The sequence below is a fragment of the Vidua macroura genome, chromosome 2 (genome assembly GCF_024509145.1).
Source record: "Vidua macroura isolate BioBank_ID:100142 chromosome 2, ASM2450914v1, whole genome shotgun sequence".
In the NCBI taxonomy this organism is placed as follows: domain Eukaryota; kingdom Metazoa; phylum Chordata; class Aves; order Passeriformes; family Viduidae; genus Vidua; species Vidua macroura.
Window position 1 is genome coordinate 116,142,487 of NC_071572.1, and position 18,945 is coordinate 116,161,431.

The 18,945-nt window shown below is 53.8% G+C and overlaps 1 long non-coding RNA gene across 1 annotated transcript; it reads left to right on the forward strand.

Moving 5' to 3' along the window:
- Window positions 1–239: 239 nt before the first annotated feature.
- Window positions 240–1,476, forward strand: LOC128804065 (uncharacterized). The gene is made up of 3 exons (XR_008435920.1): window positions 240–392; window positions 979–1,179; window positions 1,292–1,476. It is a non-coding gene; the product is annotated as an uncharacterized LOC128804065 (long non-coding RNA).
- Window positions 1,477–18,945: the final 17,469 nt, after the last annotated feature.

The following is an 18,945-nucleotide window of genomic DNA, read 5'->3' on the forward strand; positions in this document are numbered from 1 at the left end:
TTAGCAGAAAGGGTTAAACAAAGGGTTTGGGGTTTAGCAGAAGGGGGCACACGAAGGGTTTGGGGTTTGCACAAGGGGTGCACAGAGGTGAAGGCGTTTGCCCAGAAGGGTGCAGGCTGTGCATGGGGCAGTGAAGGGGGGTGCACGGGGAGTGCTCAGGATGCTGTTGGGGTGCTCAGGGGTGCAGGGAGGTGCCCAGAGGGGTGCAGTACCCTCCAAGGATCCACACACTGGGATTGGGGTGGTGGAAATCTGGGGTTCTGGAGCACATGAGGGAGCATCAGCCCCTGAGAGCGGCTGGAGAATCCCTCGATGGAGAATCCCAGATCCTGGTGTGACCCAAGGGCAGCACTCTGGGAAGCAGAGCACGCAGACACGAGCCTTTGCACGGGGTTGGTTTTAACCAGAGGAAAATAAAACAAAGCTGAATTCTTGAGCATTGCAGACACAGAGAGGCCAGGAGGCAGAAGTGATGCTCCCAGCCCTGTCATGTTTCGCTGGGTGTGAATTAAACACCCCTGATCAGAAGTACTTTTGGGGTTTTAACCCCCCCTTCCCCAGCACTGAAATTCCTGGCTTTGCTTATTAGTTCTGCTGCAACGAAATCTTTGAAATATTAACGTGCATTTGGCTGTTTCCTTAAGCAAATTACCGGGGCAGTTTGCAGAGCGTCAGGCAATTCCCATAATTGCATTTTCCCAAGTGCTCCAGCGTTGCTTTCTCAGCTCCATCGCCAGCTCCTTCATTATTGATGAGCTGCTTCACTCAGCTCCCAGAAAATGACCCCTCGCTTTTAAAGATGCTTTAACCACCTTTAAAACTAAAATGCAGCTTTGAATTCTGCTTCCCCCTCCAGCTGTTAGTTTATTTAGTGCTGCTAATTAGTCCTAACTCTTTCTCCGCGGGAAACTTGAAATGGTTAGTGAGACCTGGTGCAGCAGCAGATGCTGTGAAAAAAATATTTCACCTCCCTTTTAGGGCTGCAAGGGGATGGGATCTGCGTGTGCAGCCCTCCATGGAATCATGGAATCATGGAATCATGGAATGGTTTGGGCTGAAAGGGACCTTAAAGCTCATCCAGTTCCAACCCCCTGCCATGAGCAAGGACACCTTCCACTAGCCCAGGCTGTTAAAAAATCATGCCCAGACTTCTGCATGCAGGACTGAGAATCATTTTAGGTACCAGGCCTACACGCAGATGTATCATCCTCCCTTATGATGCAAGTTTTTTTTTTTCACTATCTGCTTGTATTCTTCCATGAATAATTATGCTTTATCTGTTTGACCACAGATTCCCTGAAGCCTGACTCATGGAGTGCTGCAGGTTCAGCGTGAATCCTGGAGGGTTTTGCATCTGGGATGATAAATCCTGATGGAGCTGCCTCTTGTAGCTGCCCTGGGCTCTTCCACATCTTAATAATAGTCCTGATAATAGGGGAGAAAAAGGATGTGAAATAAAGATTATCAAAAAGTCAATAGTGTAAGTGTCTAGGTGTTGTATATTTTATCAAAATACTCTTTTTCACAGCATAATTGGAGCCCAGCTTAGGCTGAGCCTTTATCCCTTGATTTCTCCTTTCTGATTGCAGGAGCTGAAGGCAGTTGAGTCTCATGGAATTCCAGAATGGTTTGGGTTGGAAAGGACTCTTATGGATCATCCGGTTCCATCCCAAGCCATGGGCAGAAACACCTTCCCACTGGACCAGTTATTATTTTATATCTTATTGACCTTTATTATATCTTGTTTCATTTAATTTAGTTCTGTTTAATTTAATTTATTTTTATTTCATTCAATTTCATTTCATTTCGCTTTATTTCATTTTATATGAAGGAGGGTGCAGATCACAGCCCCAGAGCAATACACACCTCTCAGGGAACCCCAACAGAGATGAGGCATCAAGGCTGGAAACCCCAAGAGCCAAATTCCACCTGGTGGTGACAACCCACAGCTGAAAACAGCAGCTTATTCCCTCATCCAGAAGAAAAATAAAAGGAAAATAAAGAAGAATTTAGCCATAAAAGCAAAATTTGGAGAGGAACTTCAGGGAGCGGAGCTCCCTTGATTCCCATCCTCAAGCGAAGGCAACTCGTTGGATCCCGGCTCCCAAGCAGCTGCTGCTCATTCTTCACATCTGAATTTAATCCCTGCAGGGGTTTTAAACCTTTTCAAGCACAAAACCATGACGTGTTGGGGGGTTCTTGGCTGCCAGGACGCGCTTCCGAGCGGGATCCGGCGGGCTGGAACCTGCGCTGGGCCCGTGATTAACGCACCAGGCAGCTCCGGCTGCCGGAGCCTTGGCACAGCGGCTTCTCCAGCCGCGGATTTTGCTCCTGGGCTGGCAGGAGTGCTCCTGGCAGAAGGGTTTGCTCCTGGTATTGTGGATTTTACCCACTGGGCTGGCAGGAGCTCTCTGGGCAGAAGGGTTTGCTCCCTGTCCCTGGTACCACGGATTTTACCCGCTGGGCTGGCAGAGTGCTCCTGGCAGAAGGATTTGCTCCCTGGTATTGTGGATTTTACCCACTGGGCTGGCAGGAGCACTCCTGGCAGAAGGGTTTGCTCCCTGGTATTGTGGATTTTACCCACTGGGCTGGCAGGAGCACTCCTGGCAGAAGGGTTTGCTCCCTGGTATTGTGGATTTTGCCTCCTGGCTTGGCAGGAGCGCTCTGGGCAGAAGGGTTTGCTCCCTGGTACTGCGGATTTTGCCCGCTGCGCTGGCAGGAGCACTCCTGGCAGAAGGATTTGCTCGCCAGTGGAGACCATGGAGGGAGGGGGCTGCCAGCACAGCAGCTTCCTCTGGGGAAGTCAGCTTTTTATATGAAATGTATGCTATTTAATTGTAGCAAATAAGAATGTTTAGGAATGTCATAGAATCCCAGAGTGGCTTAGTTGGAAAGATCCTTAAAAAAAAAATCTCATTCCATCCCTGCAGTGGGTAGGGACACCTCCTACTGCCCCAGCTTGCTCCAAGCCCCAGTGTCCAGCCTCACCTTGGACACTTCCAGGGATCCACAACTTCTCTGGGCACCCTGTGCCAGGGCCTCCCCACCCTCACAGCCAGGAATTCCTTCCCAATGTCCCATCCATTTCCTCGGTCAGTGGAAAGCCATTCCCCTTGTCCTGTCCCTCCATCCCTTGTCCAAAGTCCCTCCCCAGCTCTCTTGTACAGGAATATTTATTTTGTATTGGTGTGGGATATATATGAATGTATAAGAATTTATTTTATATTTAAATGAATATATAAGTAATAAAAAGCTTAGTGGATAAAATGATTGAGAGAGAGACATGCACATTAGAATCATAATTCATTTTCTATTGGAAAATTCATCTAAGATCATATACAGATAGAATAAAATAATGAAAAAATGAAAAGGGAATGAGTGTATAAAAGTATAACAAATAAAAATATAAAGAATGGACAAAATTATCTGGAATAATTAGCCATATGGCCATAATGTTCCCAACCACTCCCAGGAGCACGTAAAGCCAGAAACTGAGCTGGGCATTATCTGACATCCTAGTCTGTTCTGGTGGAGGCGGCAGGTTTCGTAGGCGATGGGGGGGGGGGAAGGCGGGGAAGGGGATGGGGACGGAGGCAGGCCGGTCGGAAGCGAGGGGGGGGGACGGGCCGGGGGAGGGGGTCTTCGGGCCTTCCTTCCTTCCTTCCTTTCCTCTTCCTTCCTTCTTCCTTCCTTCCTTCCTTCCTTCCTTCCTTCCTTCCTTCCTTCCTTCCTTCCTTCCTTCCTTCCTTCCTTCCTTCCTTCTTCCTTCCTTCCTTCCTTCCTTCCTTCCTTCCTTCCTTCCTTCCTTCCTTCCTTCCTTCCTTCCTTCCTTCCTTCCTTCCTTCCTTCCTTCCTTCCTTCTTCCTTCCTCTTCCTTCCTTCCTCCTCCTTCCTTCCTTCCTTCCTTCCTTCCTTTCCTTCCTTCCTTCCTTCCTTCCTTCCTTCTTCCTTCCTTCCTTCCTTCCTTCCTTTCCTTCCTTCCTTCCTTCCTTCCTTCCTTCCCTTCCTTCCTTCCTTCCTTCCTTCCTTCCTTCCTTCCTTCCTTCCTTCCTCCTTCCTTCCTTCCTTCCTTCCTTCCTTCCTTCCTTCCTTCCTTCCTCCTTCCTTCCTTCCTTCCTTCCTTCCTTCCTTCCTTCCTTCCTTCCTTCCCCTTCCTTCCTTCCTTCCTTCCTTCCTTCCTTCCTTCCTTCCTTCCTTCCTTCTTCCTTCCTTCCTTCCTTCCTTCCTTCCTTCCTTCCTTCCTTCCTTCCTTCCTTCCTTCCTTCCTTCCTTCCTTCCTTCCTTCCTTCCTCCTTCCTTCCCTCCTTCCTTCCCTCCTTCCTTCCTTCCCTCCTTCCCTCCTTCCCTCCATGAAGAGGAAAACGCAGGCTCCAGGCTTCCCCACGTGGGGTGCCATGGGGATGCGGATCACAGCGGTCCTACAGCCACAGCGAGGGGACAGGTGACAGCTCAGCGGCTGGCACTGCTCGCTGCTTTTTGCCAGGAAAGGAAAACATAAGGAAGTATCAAAATATAGAGAAAACGAGGAATGAGAACACATGGGTTGGGAAGGACAAGATTCATAAAGCATGCAGGAAGCACAGAGTTCTGCGGAGGGATGGGGGAAAACAAGTTTCACATTTTCCCCCATGCACAGAATTCCTTGTTTCTTGCATGCTTTGCCTTTCCCCAGCGGAATTAAAAACCCCTCTTTGGCGCTTGTTTAATTCAATAGGAAACCTCGAGGGAGCTGTCGGGGAGCCCAGGGGATGGAATCAGCCTCCTCCAGGTCACAGGATGGCTGCGGGGGGCTGGAGGTCCGGGCTGGAAGGGAGCCCCAGCAGCCCTGCCACGTCCTGCTTGGGCCTGTTCCACCACATTTCGGGGTAGGCTGGTACACCCAAAGAGCTTTGTTCCCCTTGCTCCGCTCTCCTGGCCTCTCCCCGTTCCTCCCTTCTCGTGTTTACCATACCTGCAGGGGTGAGACTGGGATTAATTTCCATGAGAACACGTCGAAAGGGTAAATATCTCTGAGCAGGGACGCTCGGCGGGTTTTATGGGGTTTGTCTTCCTCCAGGAACTGGCAGCTTTCCTGCTCTTTCTCTGATTGCACGTGACCAGATGTGAACACGAGGCATCTGGACATCTGGAGCAGGACTTGGTGTCTGCCCTTTGTCCCATCCCAGCGTGGCTGTGTTTTCCAAGGCTATCCAGGTGCTTCTTGGTGCTTTGAAGTGGATGTGGCCTCTCTGCTGAGATAAAACCCCATCCAGCCTGGCCTTGGACACTTCCAGGGATCCAGGGGCAGCCACAGCTGCTCTGGGCACCCTTTGCCAGAACCTCCTCACCCTGATTATAAAAACCTCTATCTCGTATCTAAACTAAATCTCCTCTCTTTTTAGTTTAAAACCATTCCACCCTTGTACTATCGCAGCAGGCCTTGCTTAAAAGCTTGCCCCCATCTTTCTTACAGTCCCCATTTGATTTCCCACACCTCCCTTGGGAGTACAAGCTTGCCAGACTGACAAATCCTACTGCAAGTTGGCTCTGGCCTTATGGAGACGCCTCTGAGCCCAAAAGTCTCGGTGTGCCCAGGTCCCAGAGAGCTGCTGCTGCCAGGAGCACGTCAGGATGAGGCTGTCCAGTGGGCAGTCCTGCTATAAACTCCCTGCCTGGTCACCTTCAGCACTGCTGTCCCCCTTCTCTCGTTAATGTGTAACCCGAAACTCGCCGGGGCACATTTCTGTGATCCCAGCATTGTCTGTCCCCGGCCAGCTCCATCCCTGCCTGCTCCCACTGGGGAACTTTAGCTGCAGGTGGATGGTGTCGTGTGAAGGGCAGCAGGTGGGGAGGGCTGAGGATGCTGGGTCCTTCCACTGCACCTCCTACAAGGCCTCCTCAGAGTCTCCTCTTCAGCCTGGAGAAGGCTCCAGGGAGACTTTAGAGCCCCTTCCAGTGCCTAAAGGGGCTCCAAGGGCCCTCCAGAGGGACTTTGGACAAGTCTTGTAGTGACAGGACAAGGGGAATGGCTTCCCACTGCCAGAGGACAGGGTTAGATGGGATATGGGGAAGGAATTGTTCCCCGTGAGGCTGTAGCACAGGTTGCCCAGAGCAGCTGTAGCTGCCCCTGGATCCCTGGAAGTGTTCAGAAATGTGTAGATGTGGCACTTGGGGATGTGGTTCCAAAGGTGAAAATGGTGGTGCTGGGTAATGGCTGGACTTGATGGTCTTGCAGGTCCTTCCCAACCTCAGAAATTTTATATTTCTGAGGTCTCTTCCAATACAACCCATTTTGAGATGCTATGATCCCTCCAGGGCAGCTGAGAACAATTCTGCCTTGGACAGAGAGTGAATAACCACCTGAAGGGAGTTCATTTTCTACAGAAATGTGTCTGAGAGCAGTTTTGGGGACCAGGAGTTTCACAGGGCTCAAGGCTGTTGTGTGGCTGGGAGAAGAAGTGGGGAGCCCTTCTCCTCCTTCTTTACAGCAGCAGAGGGAAAGGGATTGCTGGATTGCTTTCTGCATCCATGCTCAGGAAGGACAGGGCACATCCAGAGCAGATGTGTGTGGGTCAGGAATGCTGTGGGCAGAGCTGGCTGACCTCCAGGGCGGGAGGATGATGGAGGTGCCAGAACCTGGCTGCTCCCTGCCCTTATCAGAGCACTGCTCTCCCTGGGGTTCAGCGGCACAGCGACTGTATCAGCCCCCAGCTGCTGGGCTGGACAGGGATGGCTCCTTTCCTGCGTTCCTCACTGGGCCACATCCCAGTCCAGCCCTGGTTATCAGCACCAGCCATCCCCTCCACCCTGGCACTGAGTTTCTCTGGATGCTTTCTCATGCAGACGCCTCCATTCACCCTGGCCAGCCTTAAAATCCCCTTCCCACCTCTCTTCCTGCAGCCAGGGAAGCAGGGAAGAAGCAGTGTCCTTGGTGAAGAAAAGCCCTTTCCAACCTCAGATACTCCCAGCTGTGAAGCCTGGGAGCTTGGCTCTTGCTCAGCCCAGGGGAATTGCAAACCTTGGGATCCGGATGCAGCCTCAAATCACGGAATCACAAAATGGAAAAGACCTTAAAGCTCATCCAGTTCCACTCCCTGCCATGAGCAGGGACACCTTCCACTAAACCAAACTGCTCCAGTCTGGCTGGCCTTGGACACTCCCAGGGATCCAAGGGCAGGCACAGCTTCTCTGGAAAACCCGTGCCAGGGCCTCAGCACTCTCGTGGTGAAGAATAAAGGAAAAAACCCTACACAGATTCCCTTTTTCCAGCACCTTTTCCGAACAAAAGGTGTCTCTGCCAGTAAAGGAAACAGAGGGGAAGCTCCTAAGAAATCTCCTTTTGTAAGGAGACTGCACCTGGGTGAGGAGGGAGCTCCTTGATGGAGACAGAAGGAGAGGAATGTGTGGCCTTAGAGGTCACCAGCCATGGAGATCTTGGAGTTACCCATCCTCTGCCAAGGCCAGGAAGGAAGTGAAACTGGACACAGAGCTGAAAGTGTGCCATAAAGCCAATTTCAGCACTTTTGTGCCCATTCTGTGCATGGCCAGAGGGTGGGTGTGGGAGAAATGTGGGTTTAGAGCTGGATCTTCACACACAAAGGGGAACCAAAACTTCCTGAATGGAGGAGAAGTGGTGGCAGCAATGTGCTGATGTGTCTCAGGCTGATTTAATTCCTGTTCCTCCCTGTTTCCCAGAGATAATGCTCTGGGCTGCAGCATCCTGCTCGCTGAAGCAAGGTGACCACAAAGCTCCATCCTGAGGGCAGGAGTGGTTTATCCCTGCTGTAAATGAGCAAAGGCACAGAGATCAACCCCACTCCAGCCAGTTTGTCCCTTCTGCTGCTTGTTTGTGCCAGTGAAATGATGTTATTTGGAGGGTGAGGCTTTGAGAGGCGAAAATGTGAAAGAGAATAAGAAAGGGCCCCAGAGATTTTTATTCTCCTGCAGCATTAGGGCTGTAAGACATTACGGCTGTAATTACCAATCAAAGCATTTTAACAATAACGAATCCCCTAATTTAATATCCCAATGTAAAAATGGAGATCCATTGAGTGGTTTGAGTTTCCTGTGAGCTTGGATTACCGCTTTCAGCCTGAGCACCAGAAAGCAGCAACAGACCCCTTACAAATACAAACTCAGTGCTGGTTTCTCATCAAAAGGCTGAGAACAGCCTCATGCTGCCCTCCCAAAGACGAGTTTGTTCATCCCCAGTGGATTATCAGACTTTTGGGCACACCATTTAGTGGTGAACACGGAGGGCCAGGGTTAGTGGTTGGCACGATGACCTTAGAGGGCTTCTCCAACATTAATGATTCTGTGATTCTAAATAACCCTGGGCTCAGCTGAGCTGGCAGCTGGGCTTATACATCACCTGCATAAAACCAGCGCCTCTCCACTACGGAGACCTGTGATTTTTCCAGCCAAAATTGCTTTTCCTGCTTTGAGGGCATTGCTCCTGCCCAGGAACAGCTGATGGGAAACAGTGGCAAACACGAGAGCCGTGCCAGGGAGTGAGTGTTCATCTGTGAGTCACAGGGGAAATGAAACAAGAATTTGTGCCGGCTTTTAACTCCATGAAACACTTAATCCATTTGCTTTGCCCATCCACAAATGCAGATCTTAAATCTGGAAAGTCCCAGCACTTGGAGGCATAAACATGAGCTTGGTTAAGCTTTATACTGGCCCTTCAGAGAGAAGATGCCTATCTGGGAATGCATGGCTTAAGAAAGCTCAGGAAAAGGGCTCTGGAGCCAGGCTGGGAGAGCTGGGGCAGGGATGGTCAATTTGGACAGGAAAAGGTTTTGGGGAGACCTCAGAGCTCCTTCCAGTTCTTCAAGGGGCTCCAGGAGAGCTGGAGAGGGACAAAGGCCTGGAGGGACAGGACAAGGGGAATAGCTTGCCACTGCCAGAGGGCAGAGTTAACTGGGATATTGGGAAGGAATTGTTCCCTGGGAGGGTGAGCAGGCCCTGGCACAGGTGCCCAGAGCAGCTGTGGCTGCCCCTGGATCCCTGGCAGTGCCCAAGACCAGGCTGGACAGGGCTTGGAGCCACCTGGGATAGTGGAAGGTGTCCCTGCCATGGCAGGAGTGGCACTGGATGACCTTTGAGGTCCCTGCCCACCCAAACCCTTCCATGATTCCACGACCAGCCCAGCCTCTGCACGAGCAAACCTGCGGCACGAAGCCCCAGATCTCCCAGGCGTGGCCCTGGGTGCACCTGAACCATGCAAAAGGAGGATTTCCCACCCTGGCTGCGGCTGCCTTGGCAGGCACGCTGTGCTGCCCGTGTTTGCTGCTCTGCGTGCCCGGACTCCCAGAAATGCCAGGCAGGGCTGGCCGTGCTGCAGAGCACCTCTGAGTCACCTGAGTCACCTGCCGTGCCACGCTTGGCTGCCGGCTCAGGCTGGAACACGACGCGACGCGGAACCCTCCGAGGTGGGAACGCCCTGGGCAGCCCCCTGCTGCCCTCCCGGCCCTGGGACAGCACCTGGGACGCACACCTGGGTGTGCAGGACGTGGCAGCTCCACGGTTGCACAAGCTGAGGTGAACTCTGTTGACACAGAGCACGCCTCCGTGCCCCAGGTGAGACGGACTCGGCAGCCGAGGTCGGGAAGGGAGCACTGCCCGGGAGTGCAGGTTGCCCTTGCCGGGATGTGGGGACATTTTTTTTTGTCTTCTGAGCATCCCTTTTCCCATTACAAAAGGCATTTCCTAGGGGTAGGCTGTCCCTTGGACCAACCTGCTTCTGATCTCGCTGAGACCTAAACAGAGCCCTTTGCCTTACCCAGGTTTCTGTCAGCCCTCTGTGGCATCCCCTCGTCCCGCTCCTCCCCAAGGGTCTGCTCACTCCTCACTGGCATCTGGGGACACCAGGTGACATCAGGATGTCACTGGGAGGTACAGGGACATGGCCTAAGTGCTGTTCTCCAGCAGCAGGAAGTGACTGGACAGCCAGAGGAGAAGGGATGTGAAGGGTTAACCCAGGCTGTGGACTGTTGATCCCACACATGCCGTGTCCCACTGCAGGAGATCCTCTCCTGCACGCTCCAGGGAGTCCCGGAGGGCCAGGACAGGCTCAAGAGCTCTTTGAACAACCTCCATCACTCCCGTAACCACCTGCACGATGGAATGGGAACGCTCAGGGAGTTTGGGAGCAGAGCAAGCTTGGGGAGCACGGCTGGGTTGAGAGGGGCAGGGCTGCTGGAGGAGCTGGAGAGGTCCCACTGGGGAGTAGGAAAATCTCCATCCTTGGAGGCAGCCAAGCCTGTCCTCGACAAAACCTGACCTCACTGAAGGTCAGGCTTGGAGCAGAGACCCCCCCCAGCCTCAGTTGTTCTGAGGAGGCCAGGACGTGGTGCAGAGCTCATGCCCCAGTTCCCGTGGATGCTGGTCCCACAGTCCTGCCCTATATCCTCTGTCTCACTTTATCCTCTGTCTGCCAGAGGGCAGGGACACCTTCCACTGTCCCAGCTTGCTCCAAGCCCCAGTGTCCAGCCTGGCCTTGGACACTTCCAGGGATCCAGGGGCAGCCACAGCTGCTCTGGGCACCCTTTGCCAGGGCCTGCCCACCCTCCCAGGGAAAAAATCCTTCCCAATATCCCACCTAACCCTGCCCTCTGGCAGTGGGAAGCCATTCCCTGTGTCCTGGTCAGCACCAGGACTGAGCCTTGCCCAGAGCTGCCCACTTTTCCCCCTGCTCCCAGCTGCTGCCATCGCTCCGTAGCCTCGGTGGGGCAGGAATCACAGAGCCAGGGTGGTGAGGAGGGTCACCACCGTGCTGGGGATGCCCCAGCCCACGCTGCTGGCCCTCAGGGACACGGGAAGAAGCAGAGCATTGTAGCATTGTATCCCAAAATAGTGGCCTCCTTACAAAGGGAAAGGTCCACGGAGTGCCAGTGTGCTGAGGGTTTCCTCCTGCCACAGGAAGGTGAGTGACTCACTCCTGTGTAAGCTGGAGGCAATCCCTCTCCCTGGTGATTATCTATCTGGAGAGAGATCTCCATCCACTTCCCTTGGAAATACCTGCTCCCGAAATTATCTCTGCCTGGGTTTGTTGTTTTGTTTTGTTTTTTTTTTTTTAATCAGATGATCTATTTGTTCTAAAAATCACAGAGCCCTGAGGGTCCCACCTGTGGCTCCAAAACTTTGCCGTGGATACCCCACGACTGACTCATTGAAAGGGACAGCCTGGACAGTCCCCCACGCCTGGAATCATCAGGAAACACCTGCAGGCTCTTAGCTAAGGGAAGGGTCTTCCTCATGGAGTTTCCTAACGAGGAAGAGATAAATCCCAGCGACAGTGAGACTCTCTTGTTGCTGCATGAGTCTGGGGTTTGGTTTTAATGACAGCTACCAGCCCGAGGTGAGTGTCATTAAATGTCACCAGCTGGAGGGTTCAGAGCCCAGACATACTGGATTTCATGGGAGTTCTTGTGGAAGCCAAAAGAAAGGGATCTGACTTTCTGCTGGCCTCAGTAAAACTCCCCATGGCCCCCCCAGATCGTGACAGACACCCCATGGCTCAGGGAATGGAGCCACGGGAGACCAGGTCATGACACTGCTCCATCCCTGTTTAGGATCCTTGGATCAGAGTTTGACAGGATAAGCTGGGTTGGAAAAGACCTCAGGAGGTCTCAGTCCAGCCTCCTGGCCATGGCAGGGGCAGCTCTGGGGTCAGACCAGGTTATGCAGGGCTTTATCCAGTTGGGCCTTGGAAAGCTCTGAGGACAGAGGCCGCACGAGCTGCCTGTGGTGGAACAGTTTTCCCTCATCCTCAGCCTGGAATGTCGGTGGTGTCCACGTCAGCAGTGCTGCCAGGATAGCCAAGACTTCCTCAAAGAGGTCTCCTCGTCACGAGGAGAGAACGAAGGCAGCAGTTCCAGGGAGCACCACCATCACCTCTCCTGGAAAAGCCCTGTTGACACCGGGAGCAGCCCTGGGAGATCTGGGGCAGGAGCCCTTGTGCTGTCCTAAGCTGCTCCGTGCACATTTGCCGTGGTTTGGTCCATCCAGCCGGGAAAATGCTGCTGGTGTGAAGGACTCTCTCTGCAGAGGACACGCTGCAGGTCCCACTGAGCTTCCCATCTCCTGTGCCACAGACTGTCGACCCCTCCTTCCCTGGGGATCATGGAATTCCTGTTCCCCTTCCCTCTCTCCTTGCCCACACATCCCCTGCTCCTTGGGCACAACTTACCCCTTCATTTGGAGAGAGTCTGGCTGATTTCATTAAGCACTCAATTACTCTCCTCTTGTATTTAACTTGGAAACCCTTTCCTGTCAATCCAGGACTTGCTTGGACAAAAACCAAGCTCGGGACCAGCTGTAAGAGCTGTCAAACAAACCCGACGCCTCCAAAGCTTGTTTTGCAAACTTGGACTTCCCAGGACTGCTTGGCTGAGGGCTAGGAGCAGATTTGCACGGAATTAACCATTTGCCATGGGGGAATTGGCTTCTGCTTAGCTCAGAATTGCCCACAGCTGCATGCCCAGCTCCTGGAGGACGCTGGGGCTGGCGCTGGTGACGGGCTCACTCCTGGCCAGGGGATCTCCAGCCCTGGGGGTGCACACCCAGCATCCCGAGGCTTTTGCTCCAGCAGGGATCCCGAGCCAAGGAGGCGGCCTGGGAGACTCCGGATTAATCTCTGGAACGCGACCTTTACATGCTGGGAGTGGTGGGAGAGATATTTTAACTGCAGTGGCAAAGCTCCAAGGGAGAAACACCAGCCAGGCCCTAGATAACAATATTGGCCTCCTGACAAGGACTCCAGCTGGGAACGAGCCTCAGCGCTGGGGTCCCTTTTTGGGCTGGGACAAATCCACGTGGACACAATTTCCCACCTTCCCTCTTTGCTCCAGCCAGGAAAGCAGGGGTTAGTCACAGAACTCTGCACTCCTGAGCCCAGTTTGGGTCTTAACTGGTGTGTTAAATGAAAAAAACCTACAGGAAAATGCAATTTTAAAATAAATAATGACGATGGAGGGGGTTTTAAAAGGGAGAAGCTGAATTGCATCCGTCCTCTGCAGCGAGGTTTTCCTGCCCAGGGCAGTGCTGGAGTCCCCATCCCTGGAGGGATTTAAAGCCATGTGAATGTGGCACTTGGGGACATGGGTCAGTGGTGGCCTTGGCAGTGCTGCAGGAATGGTTGTACCTGATGGTCTTAAAGCTCTTTTCCAGCCTCTATAATTCCATTATTTTTATTGGCAGTCAAAGGAGATCTAATGCTGGGGTTTTTTTCCAGCAGGGTTTGTATCCATGGGGAAGCTGCTAAAGGATGACTTGAGTGTGATCCCCACGTGATCGGTTTGGGTTCTGAAGAGACACTTGGTGTGATTCTTTCACCCATTTGAAGTGAATTTCAAATAAAATGTATCGGCATTTAGTTTAGGTGGACATCTCCAGGGGGGCTCCAGGCACGGGCTGGACTCACTGGGGCTGAGCAAACCTCCTGTTTTCTGGGCTGAGCTGGATAAGGATCACCCCCCTTGTGTGGCACCCCCAGGGAGCAGTGGATTTCTGGGGTCCAGGGCCATCCCCTGGGATGTCTCTGAGGGAATCTCCCTGAGGAAACAAGGCTTGCTTTGGAGCAGAAGGGGAAGGAAGTGATTTCAAAAGTCCCTTCATGAGAACAAGTGGGTTTTTTTGGGTTTTTTTAAACAAAGAAGTTCCAGGGTGGGACCCTATGCTGGTCTCTGTGGTCTCAGTGCTGGGAGTTGAGAGCAAAAATAATGGCCCACAAAACTACTGGAAAATGGCTTTTTCTCCAGCACCAAAGGGAACTTTCTCCTGAACCTCACTGTGGCTTTTCTTTGCTGTGGATTTCATGAGGATCAGGTGGAAAATGGGAGGCATGGGAACCCTGCCACTCCATCCCTTGAACCAGTCTCCAGCTGGAGCTAAATCCAGTGGTGCCAGGCTGTGTTTGACCCCCAGGCTGAGCTGCTGGTGGGTCAGCCAAGCTGTAACCCCACAAAATTTGGGGGTGATTGGACCCCACAGTCCAGCTGCCCACGCCCATTGAATCCCACCAAGCTGCTGCCAGAGGTCCAGGCACAGCTGGGGCCACTCCTGCACAGCTCCTTCAGCAGCTCTGCAAATAGAGAAACGAGGAGAAAGGAGCCTTTTTCAGGAGCCCCCAGCACTATTTTAGGCTGGGACCATTACGTGGATGGGTTGCTGCTGCTGGTTTTAGGAGGATTTGTTTTGAGGGCATGTGTTTATTTGAGTTATTGAATGCCAGGATCAGTGCAAAACCTCCTCCAGCACTCCAGCAGCAAGTTCTGTCCTCCAGGACACCTCTTCCAGCAGCTCCTGCTGCTGCAACTTGCTCAAACGCTCTTGAATGAGACCTTGAATGGGTTTGTTTGTTTTTTTTTTTTTTTTTGTTTTTTTTTTTTAATCTCTCTTATTTACTATTTTCTAGGCAATCCCAGAGGAAGAGGAAGTGTCATGAAATCTGGCAGAAAACTCAGCATCTCTGCTCCTTAGAAAGCCATCAACGGGGCCAGCAGAAGCAGAGATGACCCTGCCAGAGCTGAATTTTGTGACTTTTTGTGACCCCTCCCTCCCTCCCTCCCTGGATGGGCTGAACCATATCTGGGAACCCACAGCACACACAGCCCAAGCCTATGGGTTAATTTTAACACACCTGCCCTGGTGTGAGATGTTTTATTTATTTATGGTCTCCCTAAAAGCATAAACACTTCTGGCCACAACAGGATGCTTGTGTTTTAGGGCCTGGCAGGCAGCTCCTGCTGCCTGGGAGGTTGTGGCAGCACCCCTACCCCTCCTTGCAAGCATCATCCTGAGCGGGGAAAATGCACTTGGAGTCTGAAAACCCCTCCAAAAAACCTGGGTTATGCAGGAGCTGGGAGGAAAAGTGAGTGGCACCTCCATCACCCTCCTGATGGTGAGGAGGAGGAGGGGAGAGACATCACATGTGCTCAGTGGGGAGGAAACGAAAGCTGGGCTAAAAAAAAAAAAAAAAAATCCCCAACCGCTGGTGGAGAAGAGAAAATCCACACCCAGATGGCCACAGCCACAGAGCAAAGCCCTCCCTGCACTGAAGCAATGTGCTCAAGGCTCGCTGCCTGCAGCTGCCTGCCCCAGAGAGCCCCACGTGCTTCAGGCCTCCTCCAATTCCCCGCTCCCCATGGAGCACCAGCTCCAGGCAGCGAAGGTCCCCTGTGCCCTGTCTGTGTCCATCTGTCGGTTCCTGTGCAAGGGATTAGTGGGAAAAGGGTGGAAAAGGGAGGAAATTGTCCCTCTGTGCTCAGCACCCAGCCAGCACCACCTCCTGGGTGCTGCAGCCTCACAGGGGGCAGCAGGAGATTCTCCCAGAGCGTGTGTGGATGAGGGATGGACAGAGGGACTGGCTTCAGGTCCAGACCTGAGGAAACGGCCTCAGGTTACACTGGGGAGGTTTAGATTGGATATTCAGAAAGGTTTCTTGACTGAAAGGGTGGTCAGGCGTTGGAACAGGGAAGTGGTGGAGTGGTGGAGGTGGCACTTGGGGACTTGGTTTAGTGGGGAACACAGCGGTGCTGGGTTAACAGCTGGACTCTGTGATCCTTGAGGGCTTTTCCAACCCTCCTAATTCCATGACTCTGTGTTCTACAGCCCCAGCTCCCACTTCCAACCAGCCCACCCTATCTGGCTGCTGGGAAGGTGCTTCCATGTCTCTCTCCAGCCCCACCTGACCTCATCTCCAGTGCGCCCCAAGGGCACTGTGAACAGAGCTTTCCTTCTCCAGCTGCACTGGCTTTTGCTGCCCCCTGAAAGTTGCTGGTGGTCCTGAATAAGAACATCCTGGAGGGAGAATTCAGGCATCCTGGGAAGCTGCAAAGTCACATCTGCTCCCATGGGATGTCCCTCCTGCAAGCCCAGTCACACAGGGCAGGGCTGCAAGGCTCAGCCCAACACACCCAAACTGTCTTACTTGCTGCACCTAGGGCTTTAAAAACAAAATAAAAGGAAAAAAAAATAAAAAAAGAGAGAGAGATTTGATACATGCCAGCCTGTCTCCAGCACTTCTGCCTGTGTCTGTCTCCCTGCGTGTTTGAGCTGCGCCCATGGGTGCAGCGCAGGCTCTGCTGTGGCCAGCCTGACCTTCCCGGTCCACCCATTCCTGTGTCACATTCCTGCCTGCTAGTCAACATGGGAATGTTTTGAAAGTGTCTTAGAAACCTGCCGGGCTGCCAAAACGGTTGAAGAATGAAGGCGCGAAGGGAAACGCGCGGCTGCTTTCCAGGTCGGCTCGCTGGGCATCGCCTCTGCCTTCTGCACTGCAGCCGCACAAATCATTCGCTTTTCAACGCGATTTAAAACACCTGCCTCTTCCTCGAGCTGCTGTGGGGCTGGGAAGTGGAGATTTGGCACGAGGGAGGCTCTGGTTTTGGGTCCCCTGGGTGATAGGTGCGTGAAGGACGGAAGTGAGTAAGGTGGGGTAGGGCTGACGCCCTCCTTCCATCCCCCTCACGCCCAAACGAGAGGGAAAAATGCAAAAGAAGGGAAAGGAAAGGTTTTTCCTTGCAGTGAGCAGTGAAGCTGGGAAGCTCCTGCTTGCTGGATGCTGCTGGGACTTCAACCAGGCTCGGGAAAGGTCTGATGGGAAGAGGGCTCTCCAGGGGACACCTCCCCGCTCCAAAGCAGCTTTTAGAAAAACATCTCCTCTGTCCTGCTGAAGCACCGAGCTGCCAAGCAGCCCTCACAGCCGGCCTGGCCATAATGAATCACCCCTGGAGATGAGGAAGGCGCCTGCCTTTTGTTTTTGAGTTGTTTGGCTTTATCTTTGAGAGGAAAAGCTGCAGGTGTTCAGACCTCCAGGCTGGGGGAGATGGCGCCAGGCAGGGGCTGCTGAGCAGCAGCGATCACCCCACGGGTCACAGCTCCTGCAAGGACAGCAACAACTCCCTGGACATCATCCATCACCTCTGGACATCAGCCCTCCTTGGGAGGGTGAAACCAAGGTGCTGTGCTTGGGTGAACCCAACCTTTGCCCATGAAGTGTTTCCAAATCCAGGAGTGATGGGCTGGACTCAGCACCCAGGGCACTGCTGGGCAGCTTCACCCAGCTGAGCCTCACTCACCAGCTCTGTGCAGGCATCTCCCTCCCTCTGGGCAAGCAGCAAGCCTGTCCTTCCTCCCTTATCAGCCCCAAATAGCTGGGATGTGATGTATTGTTTTCCCTCCTCAAACAAATTACATCAGAAGAAGGAAACAGGAATTTTTTTTTTTTTTTTTTTGCTCTTTTCTGGCATGGAGGTCCGTGAGCAAGATCTCTGCAGCACTGTGTCCATGCCAGGAGTTCATATCCTCTTAATGCTTCCTTAGCCAGCTGCCACTCTCTGCTGTTGAATAATAGATGCCATTGGTGTCCTTCCCCGCCTCCACCAGGGGCTTCATGGCCCCCCCAGCCACAGCCAGGGGGCCCAAGGACCCCCAAGGAACTCAGATCCAGCTGGGGAAGGAGGATCTGGCTGTCACCCAGGGACACAGATGGGGAACACTCGGGGGAGCACCGGGTGAAAACAACTGGGCCACCCGCGCGTGATCCCGTGGGGCTGTGCCTGTTCCTCCAGCCCCCCAGATCTGGAGGCTTCTCACCCCGGTGAATGAGGAAGGTTGGGCTGGACCTGGCCGCTGCTTCCCTTGGGCAGCAGCCACCTGCAGGAGAGGGCAGGCTGTGAAGGTGGTGGTGGCCCTCCACAGCTTCCTGCAGCTTCCTGGGAGGCTGCGTCGTGCAGGGCTCCGTGGGGACAGCAGGTCAAAGAGGATACAGCAAGGAGCAAACCTCGAGCAAACCCGGTCCCAGCAATGATGAGAGGTCCCAACATCCCAGTCCTGGCATCAGGCCCAGTCCTAGCACCCATGGAAGTGAGTCCAGTCTTGGTCCCAGCTCCAATCCCATCCCCTGGGGCAGAGAGGTGGGAGGGCTCCTGTCCTTGTCCTAACTCTGGTCCTATCCCCAGGGGAGGATTTGAGGATTTGAGGTGGGAGGGGTCCTGTCCTTGTCCTAACTCTGGTCCTATCCCCAGGGGAGGATTTGAGGATTTGAGGTGGGAGGGGTCCTGTCCTTGTCCTAACTCCGGTGCCATCCCCAAGGGAGGATGTGAGGATTTGAGGTGGGAGGGGTCCTGTCCTTGTCCTAACTCCGGTGCCATCCCCAAGGGAGGATGTGAGGATTTGAGGTGGGAGGGGTCCTGTCCTTGTCCTAACTCCGGTGCCATCCCCAAGGGAGGATGTGAGGATTTGAGGTGGGAGGGGTCCTGTCCTTGTCCTAACTCTGGTGCCATCCCCAGGGGAGGATTTGAGGTGGGAGGGGTCCTGTCCTTGTCCTAACTCTGGTGCCATCCCCAGGGGAGGATTTGAGGTTGGAGGGCTCCTGTCCTTGTCCTAACTCTGGTCTCATCCCCAGGGGAGGATTTGAGGTGGGAGGGATCCTGTCCTTGTCCTAACTCCAGCCCCATCCCCGGGGGAGGATTCGGGGAGGAATCATCTGTCTCCAATGTCAGTCCCAGTTCTGATGCCATCCATGCTCCCATTTCTGGAGGATGGGGGTGTCTCCTGTCCCAGCCCTAATCCCGGCCCCGTTCCCGGGGGAGAAGGGGGAGAGCGGTCGGTGTCCGGCCCCGATCCCAGCCCCAATGCCATCCATACTCCCATCTCCAGGGGAGGGAGCTGGGGGGATCCCGCTCTAGCCCAAATCCCGATAGTGCCATCCCGGAGGGGGAAGGAGAGGGGGGGCGGTCGGACTCCTGTCCTGACCCCAGCGCTGATCCCACGCACGTTCCCATCCAGGGAGGAGAACTCCTGTCCCGTCCCCGGGGGAAGGGGCGGTCCCGGCCCCGGGCGGGGCAGCTCTGGCCCCGGTCCTGCCCCGTCCCAGCCCCGTTCGCGGCGCCGGGAGGGCGGTGCAGCCCCGCGCCCGCCCCGTCCCGGCTCACACGCGGCGGCGGCCCCGGGAGCGGC